Source organism: Anas acuta, chromosome 1, assembly GCF_963932015.1.
Source record: "Anas acuta chromosome 1, bAnaAcu1.1, whole genome shotgun sequence".
Lineage (NCBI taxonomy): Eukaryota > Metazoa > Chordata > Aves > Anseriformes > Anatidae > Anas > Anas acuta.
In genome coordinates this window covers 10825017-10844283 of record NC_088979.1, presented here as the reverse complement: position 1 = coordinate 10844283, position 19267 = coordinate 10825017, and the positions used below count along the sequence as shown (strand labels likewise).

At 40.1% G+C, this 19267-nt stretch overlaps 1 protein-coding gene across 1 annotated transcript in view; it reads left to right on the top strand.

Annotated features, from left to right (window-relative positions):
- The window catches only part of SLC36A4 (solute carrier family 36 member 4), a 114603-nt gene extending 96013 nt beyond the window's left edge, over positions 1 to 18590 (top strand). The window contains exon 12 of the transcript XR_011091916.1: positions 18118 to 18590. The gene's annotated coding sequence lies outside the window, so the exon portion shown is untranslated. The remainder of the gene's footprint in view (positions 1 to 18117) is intronic.
- Positions 18591 to 19267: the final 677 nt, after the last annotated feature.

Genomic DNA, 19267 nt, shown 5'->3' with positions numbered 1-19267 from the left:
AATACAAAGAATGGACCCAAGGAAGATACATGCATCTAATGATGAGCTGGTGGGGAAGAAGACCAGCCTGTCTGAACAGAGAGGTTTTGCTACAGCTCGGAAAGAAAAAGAGAGTTCATGACCTTTGGATCGATGGGTCAAGGCCCACGGTATGAGGTTCAAGAAGGCCAAGTGTCAGGTCCTGCACTTGGGGCACAACAACCCCAAGCAGAGCTACAGGATGGGAGATGGGTGGCTGGAAAGCTGTCTGGCAGAAAGGTACCTGGGGGTATTGGTCAACAGCTGTCTGAATATGAGCCAGAAGTGTGCCCAGGTGGCCAAGAAGGCCAACAGCATCTTGGCTTGTATCAGAAGTAGTGTGGCCAGCAGGGCTAGGGAGGTGATCTTCCCTCTGTTCTCTTCCACAAGCTGAACACAGGGAGAAAGAAATGGGTGTCACAATTTGTGGACCAGCCACATCAAGTTCCAAAGGGGAAACACGAAATATCCGCCTCCCCAAAACTGCAGAGTGCTTCATAAAGGGATGAAATATTTTACCAGAATTGAGTGTGTAACTTGGAACAGTAGTCATGTTTTATCTTTTTACAATCTTCATATGAGTTGCTAACAACTAACCAACCAACCAACAACAACAAACAACATGAATAATAAATAAACCAGGACAGTTGACTTTGCTCCACTCCTTGTGTGTGTGAGCAGCCTGGAAGGAGCATTTTCTTCCATTATTACATTTATAGTCAATGTTAAGAGGATAGTGTACAAATCAGAAGATGGAGACCTTTGACAGACAGCTAGAACATATAACCATGTGAGGCCTCTTTCAAGTTTATATTTTTTTCTCTCTTTTGGTATTGGGGTGTTGTCCAAATGCTTCTTGAACTCTGGCAGGCTCAGTGCCATGACCACGGCCCTGGGGAACCTGTCCCAGTGCCCGACCACCCTCTGGGTGCAGAACCTTTCCCTAACCCCCAGCCTGACCCTCCCCTGTCCCAGCTCCATGCCGTTCCCTCGGGTCCTGTCGCTGTCCCCAGAGAGCAGAGCTCAGCACCTGCCCCTCTGCTCCCCTCGTGAGGGAGCTGCAGGCCGCCATGAGGCCTCCCCTTGGCCTATTCTTCTGCAGGCACACATATACATCCCTCCTAAGGTGCCCCATTCTCATACTCTGACCAGAGTGCTCATAAAATCTCCCCAAAATGTTGTTGCAAACATTTCTCCATTCCTCCCTTCTTCCTACATTTTTTCCCTTTCTTTTTATCTTGTCCCTTAAATATTTGAGGTTTATCACTTTCTGAATTTTCTCTTAAGTTCAAAGCATCCCCAAATTCTTTTAAAAAGGAACAGTTGTAAAATCCTTGCTTAGAGGGATGTTTGAGAAAGCACTCCTAATATTCTTGCTTTATCTGAATCTGACTTTTATACCAGCGTCTCTGAAACAAGGGAGAGAATGATCATTCTACATTTGCATAGAGCTGTGACCCTGTTGTTTGCAATGAATTTTGATTTGAAGTCTTTGAGAAATATAACCCAGATTTGGATCCTGCTGTTCTGTTGCAGCAGAAACCTGAATCCAGCTGTTTAAGAAATATAGATAGAGCTAGATTTTGGAATAATTACTAGTTAGTGAAAGAAAAAAAAAAAAAAAAAAAAAAAAGCCCTACTTTAGCTCTGGAAAAACAACATAAAGTATACACATCACCTTCCAAAATCAGATCTAAGATGTGTTTGGACCATTCTAAATTCAGTCCTTGTGGTTTCTTGGCAGAACAGTTCTTTCAGCAGTGATGTGCTCCAATAAAGAACATTTCCTAAGCTTTTCTGGCATCTTCTTTTGGAATATTGCTTTCACTGGACTCTCATTGAGGTACCGTATAGATATAGTTACTCATTAGCTAAAAAATGTTAATTCTTTATTGCATGGGCCCAGAAAGACAGACTAGCTGAAGGCTTATGGCCAAGTAATACTGTTTTTTTTCAATATTCATTGCAGCAGGGAGAAGCAAAAATAGGTGATCAGACCAGCTCCTCCCTGTACTGCCTACACCTTTCCCACACAGAAACTGAGCTCTAAGCCTCTTTTTCTGACACACTTCCAACACTGTGCATCACCTCATGTCCTGCAAGCCAAGGGCTCTGTGGCTGTTTGCTCAGCTGATGCAAAGTTGCTTATCTCTGCTGTAGCTACATGGGCTCAATGGGTGGAATCACCTGAGATCCACATATTTTTTTAAAATCACATCTCAGACGGAAGCATTTTCTTTTTGTCATTTCAAAGGTACAGTGCACAAAATATCTTAGGTGTTACCCTGCGAGTACTGTGTATTTGTGTACTAACATCTCAGTAAACCTCTGAAGGCCCTTTAGAAGATGGGAAGTGCAATAAGGTTTGTGTGATGCTTTCAAGGGACAGCTTCTGGTAAAACCTCTCAAATCACAGAATGGTTGACGTTGGAAGGGACATCCAACCTCATATAGTCTAACCCTCCTTCTGAATGGCAGCACAGCCCTCTGGGTTATCAGCGCCTCCTCCCAGTTTTGCATCATCTGCAAAGCTGCTGAGGGTGCACTCTCTTGCATCATCCAAGTCACTGATTAATAAGTTGAACAGAACTGGACCCTGTACTGACCCCTGGGGGACACCACTAGCTAGACGCCTCCGTCTAGACTGTGCCACTGAGCACAACCCCCATGAGCTCAGCCATTCAGCCAGTTCTCAATCCACCTCACTGTCCTTTCATCCAGGATGCACTTCCTGAGGTTGTCTATGAGGGTGTTATGGGAATGGGAGACAGTGTCAAAAGCCTTGCTGTAGTCAAGGTAGACAACATCCACTGCTCACCCCTCATCTGCCCAGCCAGTCATCCCATTATAGGAATCTATCAGCTTGGTTAAGCATGATTTCCCTTCAGTGAATCTATGCTGACTACTCCTTCACCTGAGCCTCCACGTGCTTGGAGATTACCTCCAGGACAAGCTGTTCAATCACCTTTCTAGGGATGAAAGTGAAACTGATGGACCTGTAGTTGCCTGGATCCTCCTTCTTGTCCTTTTTGAAGACTGGAGTGACATTGACCTATTCTCCAAATAATTTGCTCTCTCCCTGTTGTGTTCACTTATGGTTGGTGTTAGAAAATTGGACTATGCAGCACTAGCAGCATGTAGAGTTTGGCTCCGGTTGTGCAACTGCACAATAACTGGCTGCCAGTCAGAATTAGGTGCAAAGATGTTAAAGAGTTCCCTCCTGAAAAAAAAAAAAAAGAAAAAAAGAGAAAAAAAAAAGAAAGAGAAGTAGTGGGAGTCATTCTCTTTCTCCAAAAATTGCTGCCATTCAGTTTGTCTGAAATATTCCCTCCTACACCATGTATTATGTCCAACCAAGTAGGATTTAATAGTATTTCACTGATACAAGGTATTCAAGTAATTCTTATTGGTGATGACACAGCACACTCAAGAAACTTTGCTACCACTTTCATTTTTTCCTATTTTTCCAACGTGATTCACCCTCCTACATCTTTTTTCTTTCTTTCTTTTTTTTTTTTTTTTCATTGTCTTGAATAAATTCACTTCAAATGCCTCAACAAAATGTAATGCTGTATAAAAGCTGGAAACTGCTGCTTTTGTATTGTAGTTACTATTAATAAGACTGGTGCGAGCAGTTCTCTGATCAATGCAACCTAATTTTTCCCTTGTGAAGTGTAATGTTCAGTTTGTAAAAATTGGACAAGATACAGATCATTCATTAACAGTTTCTCATAACTTGAGCAGGGTCTCAGATATTCCCTCTGCTCTAGTCTGTCATTAGTATAAGTAGGTTCCACATGAATACCCTTTTTGAGGTAAATATCATTCCTGCTCTGCAGTGATATTGTCAGCCACGTAGTAGAAGCAGTATGAGAAGGTACAACAATCCACATGGCATTATGTTTTCTCCCCAGTCTGGGCAATGGAATGGATACTCCTTGGAACAAGAAGATGCAGCAGCCTGGGATCATTACAAAGACAAGTTAGTCAAGTTATGTTCAACAAAGTCTAGCAATGTCCCAGCAGTGATATAGAAAAGGGAAGCCACTTATGGGCTCATTTATTTCAGCTTGTTTAATGGCAGCCATCTGAAAATAAATCACTAGTCTCCCTTTGCTATCAGCAGAGACAAGGGCACCTTAAAAAGCCATTAATGACACCCCTAGGTGAGACAACCCTGTGGAGGTGTCTGTTTCTCTCAGTTCAGTGTAGGAAAGAGAGACAACTGTGAGGAGATGCACAAAATGCAAGAGAAATTCTACTCTGCATTGTACAAAACTGAGAAACGTCAATGGGAATTTCTGGACCCTCAAATCTTACAAAGGGAAGAGCTAATCTGGTATCCAGTTTAAATAAATGCTGTACCATTGCTGGAATAACTGAATGAGGTTTTGAACTCCAACAGCTTAGAGGGGAATACTATTACCATGATTTTTCCCTTTTAACCAATACTGAGTGAAGAAAGGGAGACCTAACCGATGTACACAGCTTGTAATACAGAAAAATCTACATAATAGCCAAATGCCTAGGATGCTGTAATTTTGATCAAATGTATAGGACCAAAACAGAACAAAGGCCTTCAATGATGGGAAGGAACATTTAATTATTCAATGTAAAAATGACTAAATAAATACATTTACATTTATGATTCCAAGGATTTTGTACTGAGAGAACAGAGTAAGAGGTCAAGTCAGAAGAGTAGTCAACAGCTGCCATTCCCTGTTACTGCTGCACCCTCATACTGAGTCATTCTTGCAAGGCACTGAACAATTGCTATGCGTTATGAGTTATCCTACTACTGCCATAGTTCCTAGCTAGGAACTTTTCCACCTAGTTGAAAATAACCATTATGTTTGAGCGGGATGCCCAGACCCCTTGTACAGCCAATGGTGAGAGAAAAAATCATCAGAGATGAAGGATTCATCTCACCTCTCCTACTGCCAACTCTTAGAATATAAAGAGATGCCCTCCGAAAGGCTTTTCACAGTTGTTCTCTCTGTTTGCCATGAAGAGTGGGAAAAGAGGTGCTATGTGCCTCTTTTAAATTCTTTTGACTGACTTGAAGATGACTGTCTTCAAAAGCAACCCCTGTTGCCTCTCTGGAGGAAAGGACTAGTCTAAGAGGGGAAGCAGCAGTCTGAAAAAAGCCAGCTGTTTTTGTACCAGTAAGAGAAGTACTCAGTGTTGTACATTGCATGGGCAGGAAAAAAGCATAGCTCCAGCACGCTCGTCAGGTCCTTTGCAGAGAATTAGCAATGACAATGTTGTTGCTGTAATGCCCTTGGAAACAAAAACTAAATTGCATTGCAGAAGGTAATTTCCATGGCATTGAAAATAAATGCAACAAAAAGACTATAATTGTATGTCATAATAACAGTTGTAAATGTCAGGCTGGTGGAATGGGTTATTTGGAGGAATGCAACAACTTCATAAGCCTTAGATTTTTCTGCTTTGGACTTAACAGTGTTACTGAAACAACTTCAGAGATATTGAAGGTTCATCAATAAATTGTTACGCTGTGGAAAAGCCATCTGCTGCTGGAAAATGCAGATTGTCCTTCCAAAGCTACAAGGAAAAATATTTTTATTTATTGCTCTGGACAGTTTTCAAAAGAAGTGAGCCTGTGTCTCCCAGACTAGATATGGGATGTATGAAATGACCACTGTGACAGAATGCTACTTCTGCTACTTATTTTATCCTCTGATTTCTTTTAATTTTAGTCTATTGAAGTCATGGTGACATTCCTAACCTTTAAAAATGAATCTAACAAAAGCTACATAGACATGGAATTCCTAATTTAATTCCTTCTGATGAGCAAAGATTTCTTACTGTGAGTAACCACTTCCCCTCTTAGAAAGACAGCAGCCCGTTTTTACCTTGAGAAGGGTATGCACATGCAATCTACTTTTACTGTTTGTCTCAGCTTTTTACATCACATCTATCTTTTGGGGAATCTGGACATCTCAGTGCTATATTAGCACTGGTGATGCAACATTTTGATGTGAAACCCTAAAATATCTGAATCTACTATTTTAATATAAAGCAGTCTTTTCCATCAGAATACTGAAGTCATTCAGGTACTGAAAGATAGATTTTTAATTTCTCTTTCCATGCATATATCTCGTTGTGCTTTAAAGACTTGTTGCAAATCAACAGCAGAGTTAACCTTAAGAACTTGACCTGGATGGAGGTGTTAGTGAATGGCATTAGCTCCAATGAGGATGCTAATACAGATGGAGTGCCTGATTGGTGATGAGAGATTAAATGTCAAGTGGCACTGTAATAAACAGCTAATGCTGCTGTCACTCAGATTTAGTCATCACTTCTCTAATCAAAACAAGGCAAATTCAAACTTAGACTGACAGGATGGGTCAGAAGCAGAAGCAAGAGTCATAGAGTCTCACCAGCTTTAAGTAGATGCACAAATGTGAAAAATTACGATGGAGTTTGAAACCTTCAAGACCTAGTTTGCTTCAGTTTTCATAAAAAAATTAATTGTGACTAGATCCATAATGTGGTATCAACAAAACAAAGACTAGAACCTAAACTAGCAAAAGAGCAGGCTGAAGGGTAATGAGACAGGTTAAACATACCAAAGTTGTCAGTGAAATGTGTTAGACAAATCAATCTGGTGAAATTTGTTGTTTGCTGATTGCTGAAGCAATCTCAGAATTTCTACTAATTAGTTTGGAGAAGTTCTGGAGGGCAAATGGAGCCAAGAAAAAAGAGAAAGTGAAAAGGTCTTGGGGAATAAATTTGAGTAGCCTCATTTCAAATCCAGAAAGATATGAGTACAATAATGAAATTATAAATTTATCAATCTTGGAAGCGAGAAGGGAAGTAAGAGAGAGACATCACAGTTTTGTCAATGACAATTTGAGCCAAACCAAGCTAATTTCTGTCCTTCCATGTAGCTGGCCTAGTGGACAGGAAGGAAGTCATCGTAATTAAATCTTCTGGTTTTGGAAACAATGTTGGCACACCCCAGTTACAGAAGACAATACAGCCTACCTTATCTTATTATAGGGTGGATAAACTGTAGTTGGCATTAACAAGAGTCCACAAACTTGAAAGACTTTTAGGTAAGGCTCCCCCATGATTTTAATCATCTTTTTCAATGGCCTAAGGAGTTAATTTGAATTTGCTTATGACACTTGCCCAGGAATGACTGCAGAAACTATTGGAAACTGGGTTAGAATTCCTCGGTCTTTTTGTAAGAAAAATAGCCTGAAATCACCTGAAATCAATGATACAAAATGAAATTAAACAAAACAAAACAAAACAACAACAACAAAACACAACCAACCAAACAAAAAGAGAGACTGCTTAGGGAAGTGAAAGGACAAATAGAAAATATAATGCACAGAAAAGAATTGGGAAAATAGTGAAGCACTAAGCCAGAAGAAAAGGATCTGGGGCAGCATGAGACAAGTTATCACAAGCAGCTGGTGTGACAGCTGTACAGAGATACGCTCTCCCAGACACCATATGCAAGGTCTGGCAGCCGAGCAGTCTTTTCTTTTTATTCTTCTTATCTTCATCCATGCCGGTTTGGCCTCAGGCAGTGTGGTCTACTTTGACATCATGTTTTCAATGTACAGATGTGCATTTTTAGAAAGAAACACATAGCATTGAAAGCCAATACGACAATGATAACAATGATGAGAGATGTAGAAAGCAGAAGTGAAGGCTAAGCAGTTTGCCTTGCTGATTCCAGGAAAGCAAAGACATGACAATTGCATTTGATTAAGGTTTTTATAAGGAAGGCTGTCTCAGCAATATTGTTAGTGGAAGGCATTTTGCATTACTTCTACACCTTGTGCTGGATTCAAGGCTGTCAGAGTGAACTCAGAGCTTCTAAGGAAATTCACTGGTTAAAATTTGATACAGATTTTTAAGATTGCATTCAATTTAGGTGCCTACCTACATTTTAGCATGGGTTTAAAAGAAGTGCCTCCTCAATACTTTGGACCAGACTGATTTCTGATATTCAAATACCCAGTGTGCAGAAAGCACAGGATTCCAGTTAAAATTTGGGCAGTGTCTTACAAATAAATACATAGGAGATGCTGGTCAGCAGGAAAGTGGTTTCTTTTGCTTTTGCACAGCTGCTCAAATGGGTAGTGGGGTGAAGTGGGGCTCCAGGGCTGTGTTGAAGTTAGATGTGAGATTTATGAGCAAGCCTTCCTCCTGCCAGCTCCCTGCCTTGATACTGGGAAGCTGCATGAAATGAAGATTGCCATACTGGAGGGATGGTGATGTTAGGTAGGATGTCTCGGGAAGGTGTGCATGGAGAACACCCATAAGAAAAGGTGAAGAGGCTCCCTGAGATAAGAGGGCTTAACAGTGTCTGGGATTGGGTGAGAGCTTGGGCTGTTGGTGTTAATTTGTTATTGTTGTTGTTATTATTATTATTTTATTTTTAGTTTATTTTATTTCATGCCCATGTACTAACAATGAGCTGCAGGAGGGTGCAGGCAGCAGCAGGACAAGGCAGTTGCTGCAAGAGGGTTTAGTCAGGACCTCAGTTCTGGACACAGGCACTTGAGTGCTCTTCTATATCAGGCTCCAAGTGCATAAATGCAGAGATGATAATAAAGCCCTCCATCTTCTTTAGCAGTGATCTAAGAGTACTCTTGACATACTGTTTTATCATTTTAGAAAATGCTTGAGCCCATTTTTGACAGAGATATAGCTGCTGGAAAAACAGGAGGTTCTTTGTTCTTCTCATATCAATGCCATCAATGGGCCACAACTTAAGGCCATATTTGCTACCTCATAGTGCGGCTCCCTGGTTAGGGAGAGATGAGGTGGTGCCAAGTGAGCTAGGGTACCTTCATGGCAAAACAGCGTCTGCACGTGTGCCAGAAGCAGCAGAGCTCTCCTGAATCCTGCGTGCACCTTTCTGAAGTGAGCCTGGGGATCTTCCACAGTCTGTGGGGTGGAGATCTCCCCACAGGCCCTGTGTCCAAGTCTCTACCTTTAATTAGTCAGGAACAATCTTGTCCTGCATTCTGTACTTCATACACAAAGCTAATAATTGTTTATAAACCCACCAGTTTATAAACCGAGACCACATCTCGGTCCGTGAGCTTTTATCTTTTTTTCCTGATTTTTTCCCCTACCCCACTGTGGGGCTGGGGGGAATGAGTGAATGGCTGCATGGTGCTGATCCACCTACCAGGTTAAAACACACAGCACTGCTTTAACTGGAGAGAAACTAAAGAAGGTGGGTTTGATTTCTAAGAGCTTTGAGTTGCTGAGCTGAGCTGTATCACCAAAATAAATAAATAAATAAATAAACAAACAAATAAATAAATAAATAAAGGGAAGTGTGACTATGAATGAAGAAATAAAAGTTAAGTGATAAAGTATTAAGGAACGATCATTTATTTTCCCTTCGGGGTGTGTGCTTTTCAGAAAGGTTTTACCTTTCTGTGTGAGATGGTCTGAATGCGAAGGATTTTCTGCTGTAAGTTTATGTGTTGTCTATTATTCTGTTTATAAGGGAAATGCATATTGACACATTTAGTAGGTGATTTACAGAAGAAGAGGAATAAATCTGATTTTTCTATTCCAAGGCTCTTGGAAAAGTATGGGTTTAAGGCATGGATAAAAAGATGGATAGTTGATAAAAACAATAAATAATGAGATTATATGAAAGCAATAAGAAAATGGGGAGAGAAAACATGATCTCAATGAAAATATGTCTCTGAAAAAGGTAAAGAGAAACAAAGAGAATGAGGAGGCAAATAAATTGAAATTAAAAAAAGAAAAAAAGAAAATTGAAACTTCAGGACAAATATAATATGTCAATAAGAACAGTGAATTTGATACAACTATGAGTGCAATAGGGAGAGAACATCTAGCAAGAGGGCCTGGGTCTCATGGCCCAGTGTTCAAGGACACTGCTCATCTCAGGTGTGAAATGCTGCAGTGCAATGTGTCTTTTTCACGACTGAAGTCTCCAAAACTAGTTAACCCTATCAGAGCAAAATGTTAACCTCTCATTCAGAGTCTGCTAAGTCAATACAAAGACTGAGGGCCAGACATAGATACCCACATCTGACAGGTCATGTGAGGCTGCCTCTGTAGGCCCTAGAGAGAAATGGGCCCTGATGCACCTCATAGTAAAGCAGTTGACTGAAATTGGCCAGAGGAACCCCGAACTGAAATGGTGTTTCACTCCACAGGTTAAAAGTGCTGGCTGAAAATCTAGATTTAGGTAAAACAGATTTAGTGGGACAGATTAACTGGCATAGTGTGGTGGCGAAGTACAGTTTGTTAACTTCAGCACAGCACAGGGATTACTCTCATCTGATCTATGCCCTGCTCTGCTCTGGATTTTCATAGCTGTGTGTACCTGTGGTCTTGCTAGCTCGTGTCTTTCCTTGGTTCCACTCTATCACTCACTTCAGAGGGGGAACAAAGCCCTCAACTGTGACTGGGGAAAGCCATCACAGTCCTGTCCCATCATGTTGGGTGGGCAATCCATTTTGTATATGAAGTTGTGTCTCTAATATGGGAGGCCTAATTTCCATGACAGAACTAGAGACATGTAGCAGAAACTATTGAAAGTAAAAATGAATGGTATTTATTTGGATAAGGAGCACTGTGCCATCACAAAGCAAGTGGTATTTTCAGCTCTGCCTCTGCAGCTCTCAGGCTGCTGACTGCTGTCAAAGCAGCAACAGTGAGGAAGCCAGCAGTGACTCCAGGTTTACAGAGTGGGCAATTAGCAAGCAGTTTTAGACCATCTTCTGATGCAATCAATAGTGCTTGATGGTCATTGATTTTTGTAAAGCCAGCAGAAGGCATGTTGTCGCTATTTGCAGTGATCTCCTAGCATTTAATTTAAAATGTGACAGAAACTAGGGCCATGCCAAAGCAGTCATTGATGGCTTCTACAAGGGCTGCTGAATCCTTGTCCTTCTGGGAGCCAGGCTGTCCCAAGCACAGGTGGCAAACACCATTTTCAGGTAGAAAATAGGCAAGGCTCAAAGAAAAACAGCCTAAACTAGTCTAAAATAAGAGTGTTTAGCCCATGCTCTCTTATGTTGTATTGCTTCCTACCCTCACAGAAAAGTAAGTTTGAAACTTTTCCTCCAGGCAATCACTACCTAAGTTTGTGACTTCTCTTGCATATTAAAGAGCTTAGACTATTAAAGAATTATGTACTGGGTTTGTAGCACAGAGGTTAAATAGACCCTTATTTTTTGTGGTTATAGCACTACAAAGGTCCTTAGTGGGGTTCTGTTAAGAAGATGAGAAGAAAGCACAAGAACTGCGTTTCAAGTAGTTGTGAGTCTGTAAGAAGCCAAAAGTGACTCCAACTTAGTGTCTTCACAGATCTAGTTTGGTACTTCTAAAGTGATGAGGACTCTGGCTGTTTTGCAGGCTTTCTCTATAACCTTGAGTGACTTCTCCCAGCCAGACCTGCAGAGAGCGACCCGAGGTGCTCCTGCATCACTGAGCATCCCTGTCCCTGGGAGAAATTCACAGAGTGGAGGGAGGTGTAACACAGAGGAGAAAAATGTGCTTTCGATCCCAGTTATACCCTGATGACTTGTTTTCTTTTAGAATGTTTCACTGCATCTCAGGAAGACTGCATGTATCCTTTATTGTCTTGGGATCTAGGCACCTATCATCCTTTTAATTACAGATATTTTACCCTCTTCTTTTCAAGAAAGTAAGGGCAGCATTTATACTACCCAGCTTTTATGTAACAGCTTAGTCAGTAAAACACTTATTCAGACATAAGGGATTTTTACATAATAACATGGGTCCTGGCAAAGTCCCATGTTATGATGAAAAAACTATTCACTGGAGAAAAAGAAAGAAAAATAAAAAGGAATAAAATTCAAATTAGATATAGTATCTGAACAAAATTGCTTATTTATTTATTTATTTATTTATTTTTATTTTTATTTTTTGCATTAGTCTGCCTAATTTTCTCATCAGAGTTCCACAGATTTTTTTAGGCAGGATAGGTTTTGTTCCAGATCTTATCTCACATTTATTTGCAGATATCATATTAGTGCATTAAGGAAATCATTTGGTTATATGCTCATAGGTTAAAAAAGAATATTTAACAGAGTTGTAATTTTCTCTATGGCCTTTTATAATGAGAAACACTTCAGGAATAGGCAAATTTAAAAACCATGATGTGTTTCTCCCTCTAGCCAAAAGCCTGCAGTCACTGATGTAAGGGCCTTTCTGCTCTGCAGCGCTAATGGAGAGGCAGCAGAGTTCACATCTCCATCTAACCAGGCGGGGGGCTATCAATTCATGCCAAATATTCTGGTACTCTTTCTTTACCCGCAGGGGACAGGAACAGCTGCAACAGAACAACCACTTTTTCCCTCCCTGAAGGTCAGAACTCCTTCTCTTGGTGGGAATGGCATTGCAGTCTGTGAGCCAGATGCTGGGGCCAGTCCTAAGCAATTTATCCCTACCCTATCCCAGCCCTAAGCAATTTATCTATGGCAATGGGAACCATTTGCTGGAGAGATCCCCCTGTTACAGGGGAACAAGAGTTATCAACCCTTATTCACTCTGCAACAGAGAAGTGGTACTTTTGCTTTGTTATATTACGTTATTAGGTCATGTTACTTCACGTTGCTTTGAGGTCATAAGGGGATAAGGGAAGAAAACATTGCAAATGGTCACAGAGTTTTTTTTTGTTGTCATATTGAGTAAAGGCCCAGACATGAATCAATCATTCTCCTGAAAAGAGATGTCAATAAAGGCTTCCAAAAGCCTTCCCAGCCTTCTGCTACCGCTCTGAGATGGAGCCCTAGTGGCAATTGTTGTGAATAACAATTTTTATTGTTTTGTTTTGTTTTTGGTGTGAATAAGTGTACAGGAACCTGTTTTTTGCCTAAAAAGTGGTGCTGCATCCTTTCCCTTATTATCAGTCTTTCTGATCTATCACAAACCCACTGCATTAACATTTCAGACTCTCTGTTAAACCCTCTTCTCTCTTTCAATTTTGCAGTCCAGTGGAATAGGTTGTCTTACTTAAATCTCTTGGCACGGTACTGCAACCTTTTTTTTTCTGAAATTTGCATCACTTTGAGCAATGTTCAGTTGCCAGCCTGTTGTCTTCTTTCTCTGACCCAATTAATTTAGTCGTGGTCCATTTCATCCTTGGATAGTTTGCAGATGATTGCATTGTTGCATATTGTGTACATCTTTCCCTGGAAGTTTCTCTGTTGGTGATACCAGCTGCCTGTCAGCCCATGTTGCACATTCAGAGGTACCATTCTTCCACAGAGCTCATGCCAGCATCTCAGGCAGAAAATAAGGGTGCTCTTCATTCATGCAAACCTAAGCCAGAGTTACACTCAGCCTCTCCCGCAGGACTGACATAAGACTTGCATGATGCCAAAGCAACTGCTTTTGCTCTGTGTAAAAAATAAAAATAAAAATTGTTTACAGAATAATTTTAATTTTAAATATTTTAAAAAATATTTTAAAATAATTTTGTAAAGACATTGCCTTTATATGGGATTAAATCTTGCATGAATAGATCACACTGAATGCAGTGTGTGGCTGAACGTGAGGTGGTATAAAAGATGTCTTTTCTTTCCTGCACAGGATCAGAAACTCTTTCTTGCTATGCAAATACAAGTTCAGAAGGCCCATCCTTAGCTGCTGCACACAAGCCACGTCTGCCTTTTGTAGCAGAAATATGCAATGCTTTCTGTGTCTGGATGGATGATTTATTCTGCACCTTCACAGATATGATGAGGAGATGTTATTTGTACTTTTCTGCAGCACTTGTGTGGAATTTTGAGTAGGTCTAGACCTGGGCTTTCTACATGTCTATTTGTTTGCCTGAATCATTTTGGAGGGTGGAGGAAAAGAGCCAAGATGATCTTTTTCTTGAGTCATTTTAAAAATTGTGAGGCATTTCATCAAGGAAAGTTAGTGACCTTCTGTAATCTACAGCAGTGCTTATGAAGGTATGAACCTGCTGTCAGTAGGAAAATGAATAGCATTTTCCAGATTAACATTTCAAAAGGAGTTTTAAAGAAATTGTTCCAGAGCTAGAAGCTTAACAGAAGAAAAGGAAAAGAGCCGTAGAGCAAAAAGCAAGCAGTAGCAGGAGGCTCAGTAGCAGGTAGTACTGAGGGTAGCATTTAAAATGGTGACATCTACATGGCACTGCCATATAAAAGCTGCAGTCATAGGAAACGTCCCTTTAGCCCCTTTAGAATATGCTTACAGTGAGGTAGGTGATGAGAAGAAAGCAATGAGGGACACATGGAGCAGTGGAAAGCTGATTTTGACGTGCTGTCTTGTTATAGCCAACCCAACCTTGACATTCCCATGATTTCTATGGAGGTGTAAAGTGTTGAACAAAAACAGTGTTCCCACAACAGTGCTAGCATTTTAGTAGCAGAATGGGTATTTGAAGGGTTACTGCAAACTCTGTCCTATGCTTGGATCCCATCCTTTAAAATCCTGTCCATTCACAAAGCCATGTAAGTTGGAAGGGACTTCCAGAGATTGGGTAGTGCTCAAAGCAGGGCCAGTTCAGGCAGGTTACCTTGATGGGATGAGTTTTGAGTATCTCTGGGGATAAAGACTCCTCAGCCTATTCCAGTGTTTGGCCACCCTCATGGGGAAGGCATTCTTTTTTTTTTTTTTTTTTTTTTTTTCCTTCGTTTAGCTATGTAGATTTTTCTCATGCTCCAATTTGTCAGTTACTTCTTGTTTTATCTCTGTGAATCTCCGGAAGAGCGTGGATGTGTCTTCTCTGTATCTCTTATTGGATAGTCTGGACAGAAGTATCCTGTCCCCATGTTAGATTTCTCTTTTTAAGGACAATTAAACCCAGTTTTCTTGGTGTCTCATTTCATAACATGTCCTCCTGTCCACTAACCACTGTTGTGGCCTCGGTTGGACACAACCCTGTATGTCAAAGACTTTTTAGCATAAAGAAGCCAAAACCTGGAAGTGAAATTCCAGATCTATGGTAACAATTACTTTTTACAGAGATTGTTTATTAATCCCACAGCCAAAGGAAGAACATTTATTGAGACTTTATTCCTTGTGAGAATAAAAGAAAAGTTTTTTTTTTCTTTTTTTTTCTTTTTTTTTTCTTTTTTTTTTTTTTTTTCCTAGAGGTCCAAGAGAAAATTTATTGACAGGAAACTGTTTAAACAAATGGGAAAGTCTATAGATTGGAGTTAAGCACAGCATAAGTGCTTAAACCCAGTGACATATTTATCATGCTTTTTCCCTTTTGTTTAGAGTCCTACATGTTAGGAGGTAGAACTGATAATGAAAACAAATATTTAATCACTTCAACCTCATTTATTAGCCAAGAGCATTCATGCCTCTGTCTCCCAGAATATTCAAGTTTTAAACAAAGGAAAACCTTTTCTTACAGTCCCAATGGTCTTTTCAGGTAGATTTTCCCAAAGAGTTTTCTGTCTTCTTCATTTTCATTTCATTTTCAGCTGTTAATCTCCCTCACTTCTACGTTTACTCTGAGTAAACCAAAACTGCTGTATTCACTGGCTGCAGTAAAAATTTAACACAGCTTATATTATTATTTACCACCTGTGTTGATCTTAAGCCTAATAACTCAAAGCCTTGGCCCGATACAATAATGGACAGTGGACAAATGTTCAACACAGTTCTTTCATCCTAATAGAGACAAGGAACAAAAACGTCCTCTAATCTGAAGAGACATGTCACTTATAATGTGGGATCAAAAGAGTTATAAAAGATGATGGACTAGAGTGCAGATATTAATAGCAGGATTTTCAGAAGATTGTGAATTATCTCTCAGGGACCTGAACAAAATGGCAGGTCTACTTAAAACTGCAGAAGATTGATGGCCTCTAAAATAAAGTTTTAAGAGGCATACTAGCGTCAAGCCAAAAAATCAGTAGTAAGGAACTGAATTCAGATTTTCTGACTCCAAGGTAAGCACCTGTCTAGAAACTCTACGGGTAGAATTGCAGTCTTTGGCAAAACCCCGATTACCTTCAATAGGAAGGATTTCATTCTCAGTTTTTCTGTGTCTATCATACAATACTTCACAAATATCCCATCTATAATATATAAATGAAAAGAAAAAGAATCACCCTTGCAAGGTGGTAAACAACTCACATTCATCTTAATGCAATGTTAACTTTAAAGCTGCTCTCTGCCTCCCTGTCGGTGTTTCTTCCTCCTGTGGGTCCATCAGGAAGCCCTGGTGAGCACACAGGTAGCATTCTCAACAAAAGCAATATACCAACCCGTGTTTAATCTTATAGCTTTTGCTTACCTCCATTGTGGAATGCATTTTTTTTTTTCTCTATAGTAGAGTAGCTTTCTCATCTGTCAAAAAGCTGAAAAATTTCTTTTGATGGAGAATAAAATTGATCTGCTGGCAAAAAGCAATATTATTTCTCCAGCCCAGAAAACTGCAGAATGTCATATTTTGCTGAGAGAAGAAAAACATGAGAAACTGGAAAACTGAATAGAAAACAAATATAGGATGTCTTTGTCTTGAAGATTAGGAAGAAAAAGAAGAACTGGCCTTAAAGAGAAACCAGGGAAACATCTGCCTTCCCAACAGGTATCAGACATTCAGAAAAAAATGAAAGAAGCAGCACAGAGCCCAAGAACATGGAAATTCTGCCTGGTGGACTTACACAGATGGAGGAAAGAGCTGCCACCTGTGCTGGGGGTTCAGCGGGACTTACGATGGGTCAGCCCAGGCTGCTACTTTTGCAAATATTATGGGTGTTGCTGTCATGAGCAAAAAATACCTCTAAGAGGTTCAGTAAGAATTCATGCATTTATAAAAGTAACCCAAGGCATGTGTCCTGCAGCAAAGTTATGGGTCATGGCTTTTGGTATCAGGCTGAAAGTTCATTGAAGGGGATGGGGAGGGCTTTGCAAACAGCTGTAGAGGGGGAAACAGAAGGTAAATTCGCTGTGGATCCCCCTTGCTTAATCATTGTTTTCAAGGCTGCCAATGATGGGAGGTGGATGGCATCAGTGACTCTGTCCTCCCTGGTGCTGTGGGGACAAGCAATGCAATGATTGCCCCTGGCTGAAGGCTCATAGGCAAAATATCAAGTGACATATGGCTGCAGCCTGGAGATGAGAGGCTCAGAGGAATAAAAAAAAATTGGTATAGCTAGTGTGGTGAGCAGATTCAGAACAAAAACAGCTTTGTGATTCTTCTGCATAATTTAAAACAAAACAAAACAAAACTTTCTTTAATAGAAAAAACAGACAAACAAACAAAACTTCCTTACTGACAAATAAGACTCTTTTAATCAAAACTTTAGTAGAATTGCACATCCTATAATTAGCTTAAAAAAAAGTGTTGCATGCCTTTCCATCCTAGGTTAAGAGTTATGTGAGCCCCAAATGACCTCTCTTTCTTTTTGTCTTAAGACATTTTAAAAACTCTTCCTTAAATTACCATTGCTGTCAAAATTAATTTTGATTTCATATAGAGAGATCAGATAAGCATGAAGTGTGATTCTCAAACACTGTGGATGGGTATGATTTAGTGATGTCAGTGTACTGATACAAACTCACTGTCTCTAAAATTTTAGCCTTCAATGTGACAAGTTTTCTTCCCAGTAAAAGCATTCTGTGACAGCCAACACAGACTTTGTTGCCACTCCAGTCAGTAATAAGAAATACTTGAACACTATTATTTCATTTGTCTTCGGTGACCTGTATTTTATTCGTGAGGGTTTATTGATGTCTTTAAGTTGCAGTCATGTCTCTTAAAAAATTCATGCTTTTAAATCAAATGGCACTTTACTCTTGGCAAAGTGATAACCCTAACACTATTTTCATTCATCTTTGGACATGAAATCTTGCAGCTATGATCATTTTCTGTTAGAGTCTAATGAATCTCCTTCTGATAAATTATTCTTATTTTTCAAATTAGTTAATCCACAATAAAGAATAACTAAGATGGCTAAAATTGAAAATAAGGAAACATTAAAGAGGGAATTTTTAAAAAAACGACCAATTTAACTGTGCTCAACCATCATAATATGAGCTGCTCTCTCTCTTGAGATATCTTAGATCTGACTTGTGCATCATCTGAGATTTTTCTGTTTTTAGCTAAACATCTGAAGCTAACAGAAGGGAGGCAGAATTGTGACCTGGAAGAAAGAAGCTTGCACTACTGTCTTTTTGGGAGCTTGTACAAATGAGCTGCACTGATGTCCTTCCAATCTGATTAGCTGAAAAGGGGGCCTGGAGAACCTACAATGCCCCTGGCATCCTCAGGCTGGCCTTCTGGCAGGGTCCAAGGTCGCTGGTAGAGAAGAAGAACCAGTGGAAATGAGGCACACTTGTGTACCATGAACTAGGACTTGCAGGAAGTGGTTGAGTGCCTTTCTGCTGACTTTTTTAGCAGCAAAGACCTGTTTTTGGAGGACATTTGGAATAGTAGGTTTTGCCAGTGGAGGAACTGACGTTGTAGTTTCCAATCTGACAAGCACTGGTGTCCCAAGATGCCGAAACCCCGTGGTTTCAGCAAGGTGGAACATGTTGTTTTGCGGCTGGACAGCAGCACACACCATGCTGACTGCTGTATTATTCCATCAGCTGTCTGCTATTTCTGCGGGTTTTCTCTGCTTGGCTGCCCCCTCTTTGTTCTGCTTCTTTTTTTCCCAGCAGGGCTTTTATTCAACTACCTCTGCAGAAGTTACCAAGAGACACTCAAGCACTAGAAACCTCAAGAGTCTGTAGTAATTTTTTATTGTCATACATGATATGCACATAATTATACATCATGATATAGATAAGGATTTAATTACATCTTATTAAATTGATTTGCCATATAAACCTGAGCTATAGTGTAATGAAAATTAAGCAGGAAAAATATTTGCTTTCGAATAATCTAAAGGGGATTTCAGGACAAACTGAAAGAAATTCAAGCACACAGAAGTATGCAATACACCTCACAGCTTCCCATATGGGCTGTGTGTATGTCTACACTGAAGCTAGCCACCTTGAGACCTCTTTTTAAATTGATATGTAAAAGATGTTTCAAAATCAAGGTTAATCTTTTCCAGTCTAGAGGTCTAATTTGAGAGGAATTGAAGTGTGTCATACTTATGCCCATGTCTCTTCACCAGCTACAAAGGGAACCTAAACATGGGCACTAGACTTTCAGGTTGCTCCCCAGTCTAAGTTTCTCAAGCCACCTGTAGGCACTAGAGACAAAATTTTCTTTGAAAATTTCTTTGAAATTTTTGACCATTTC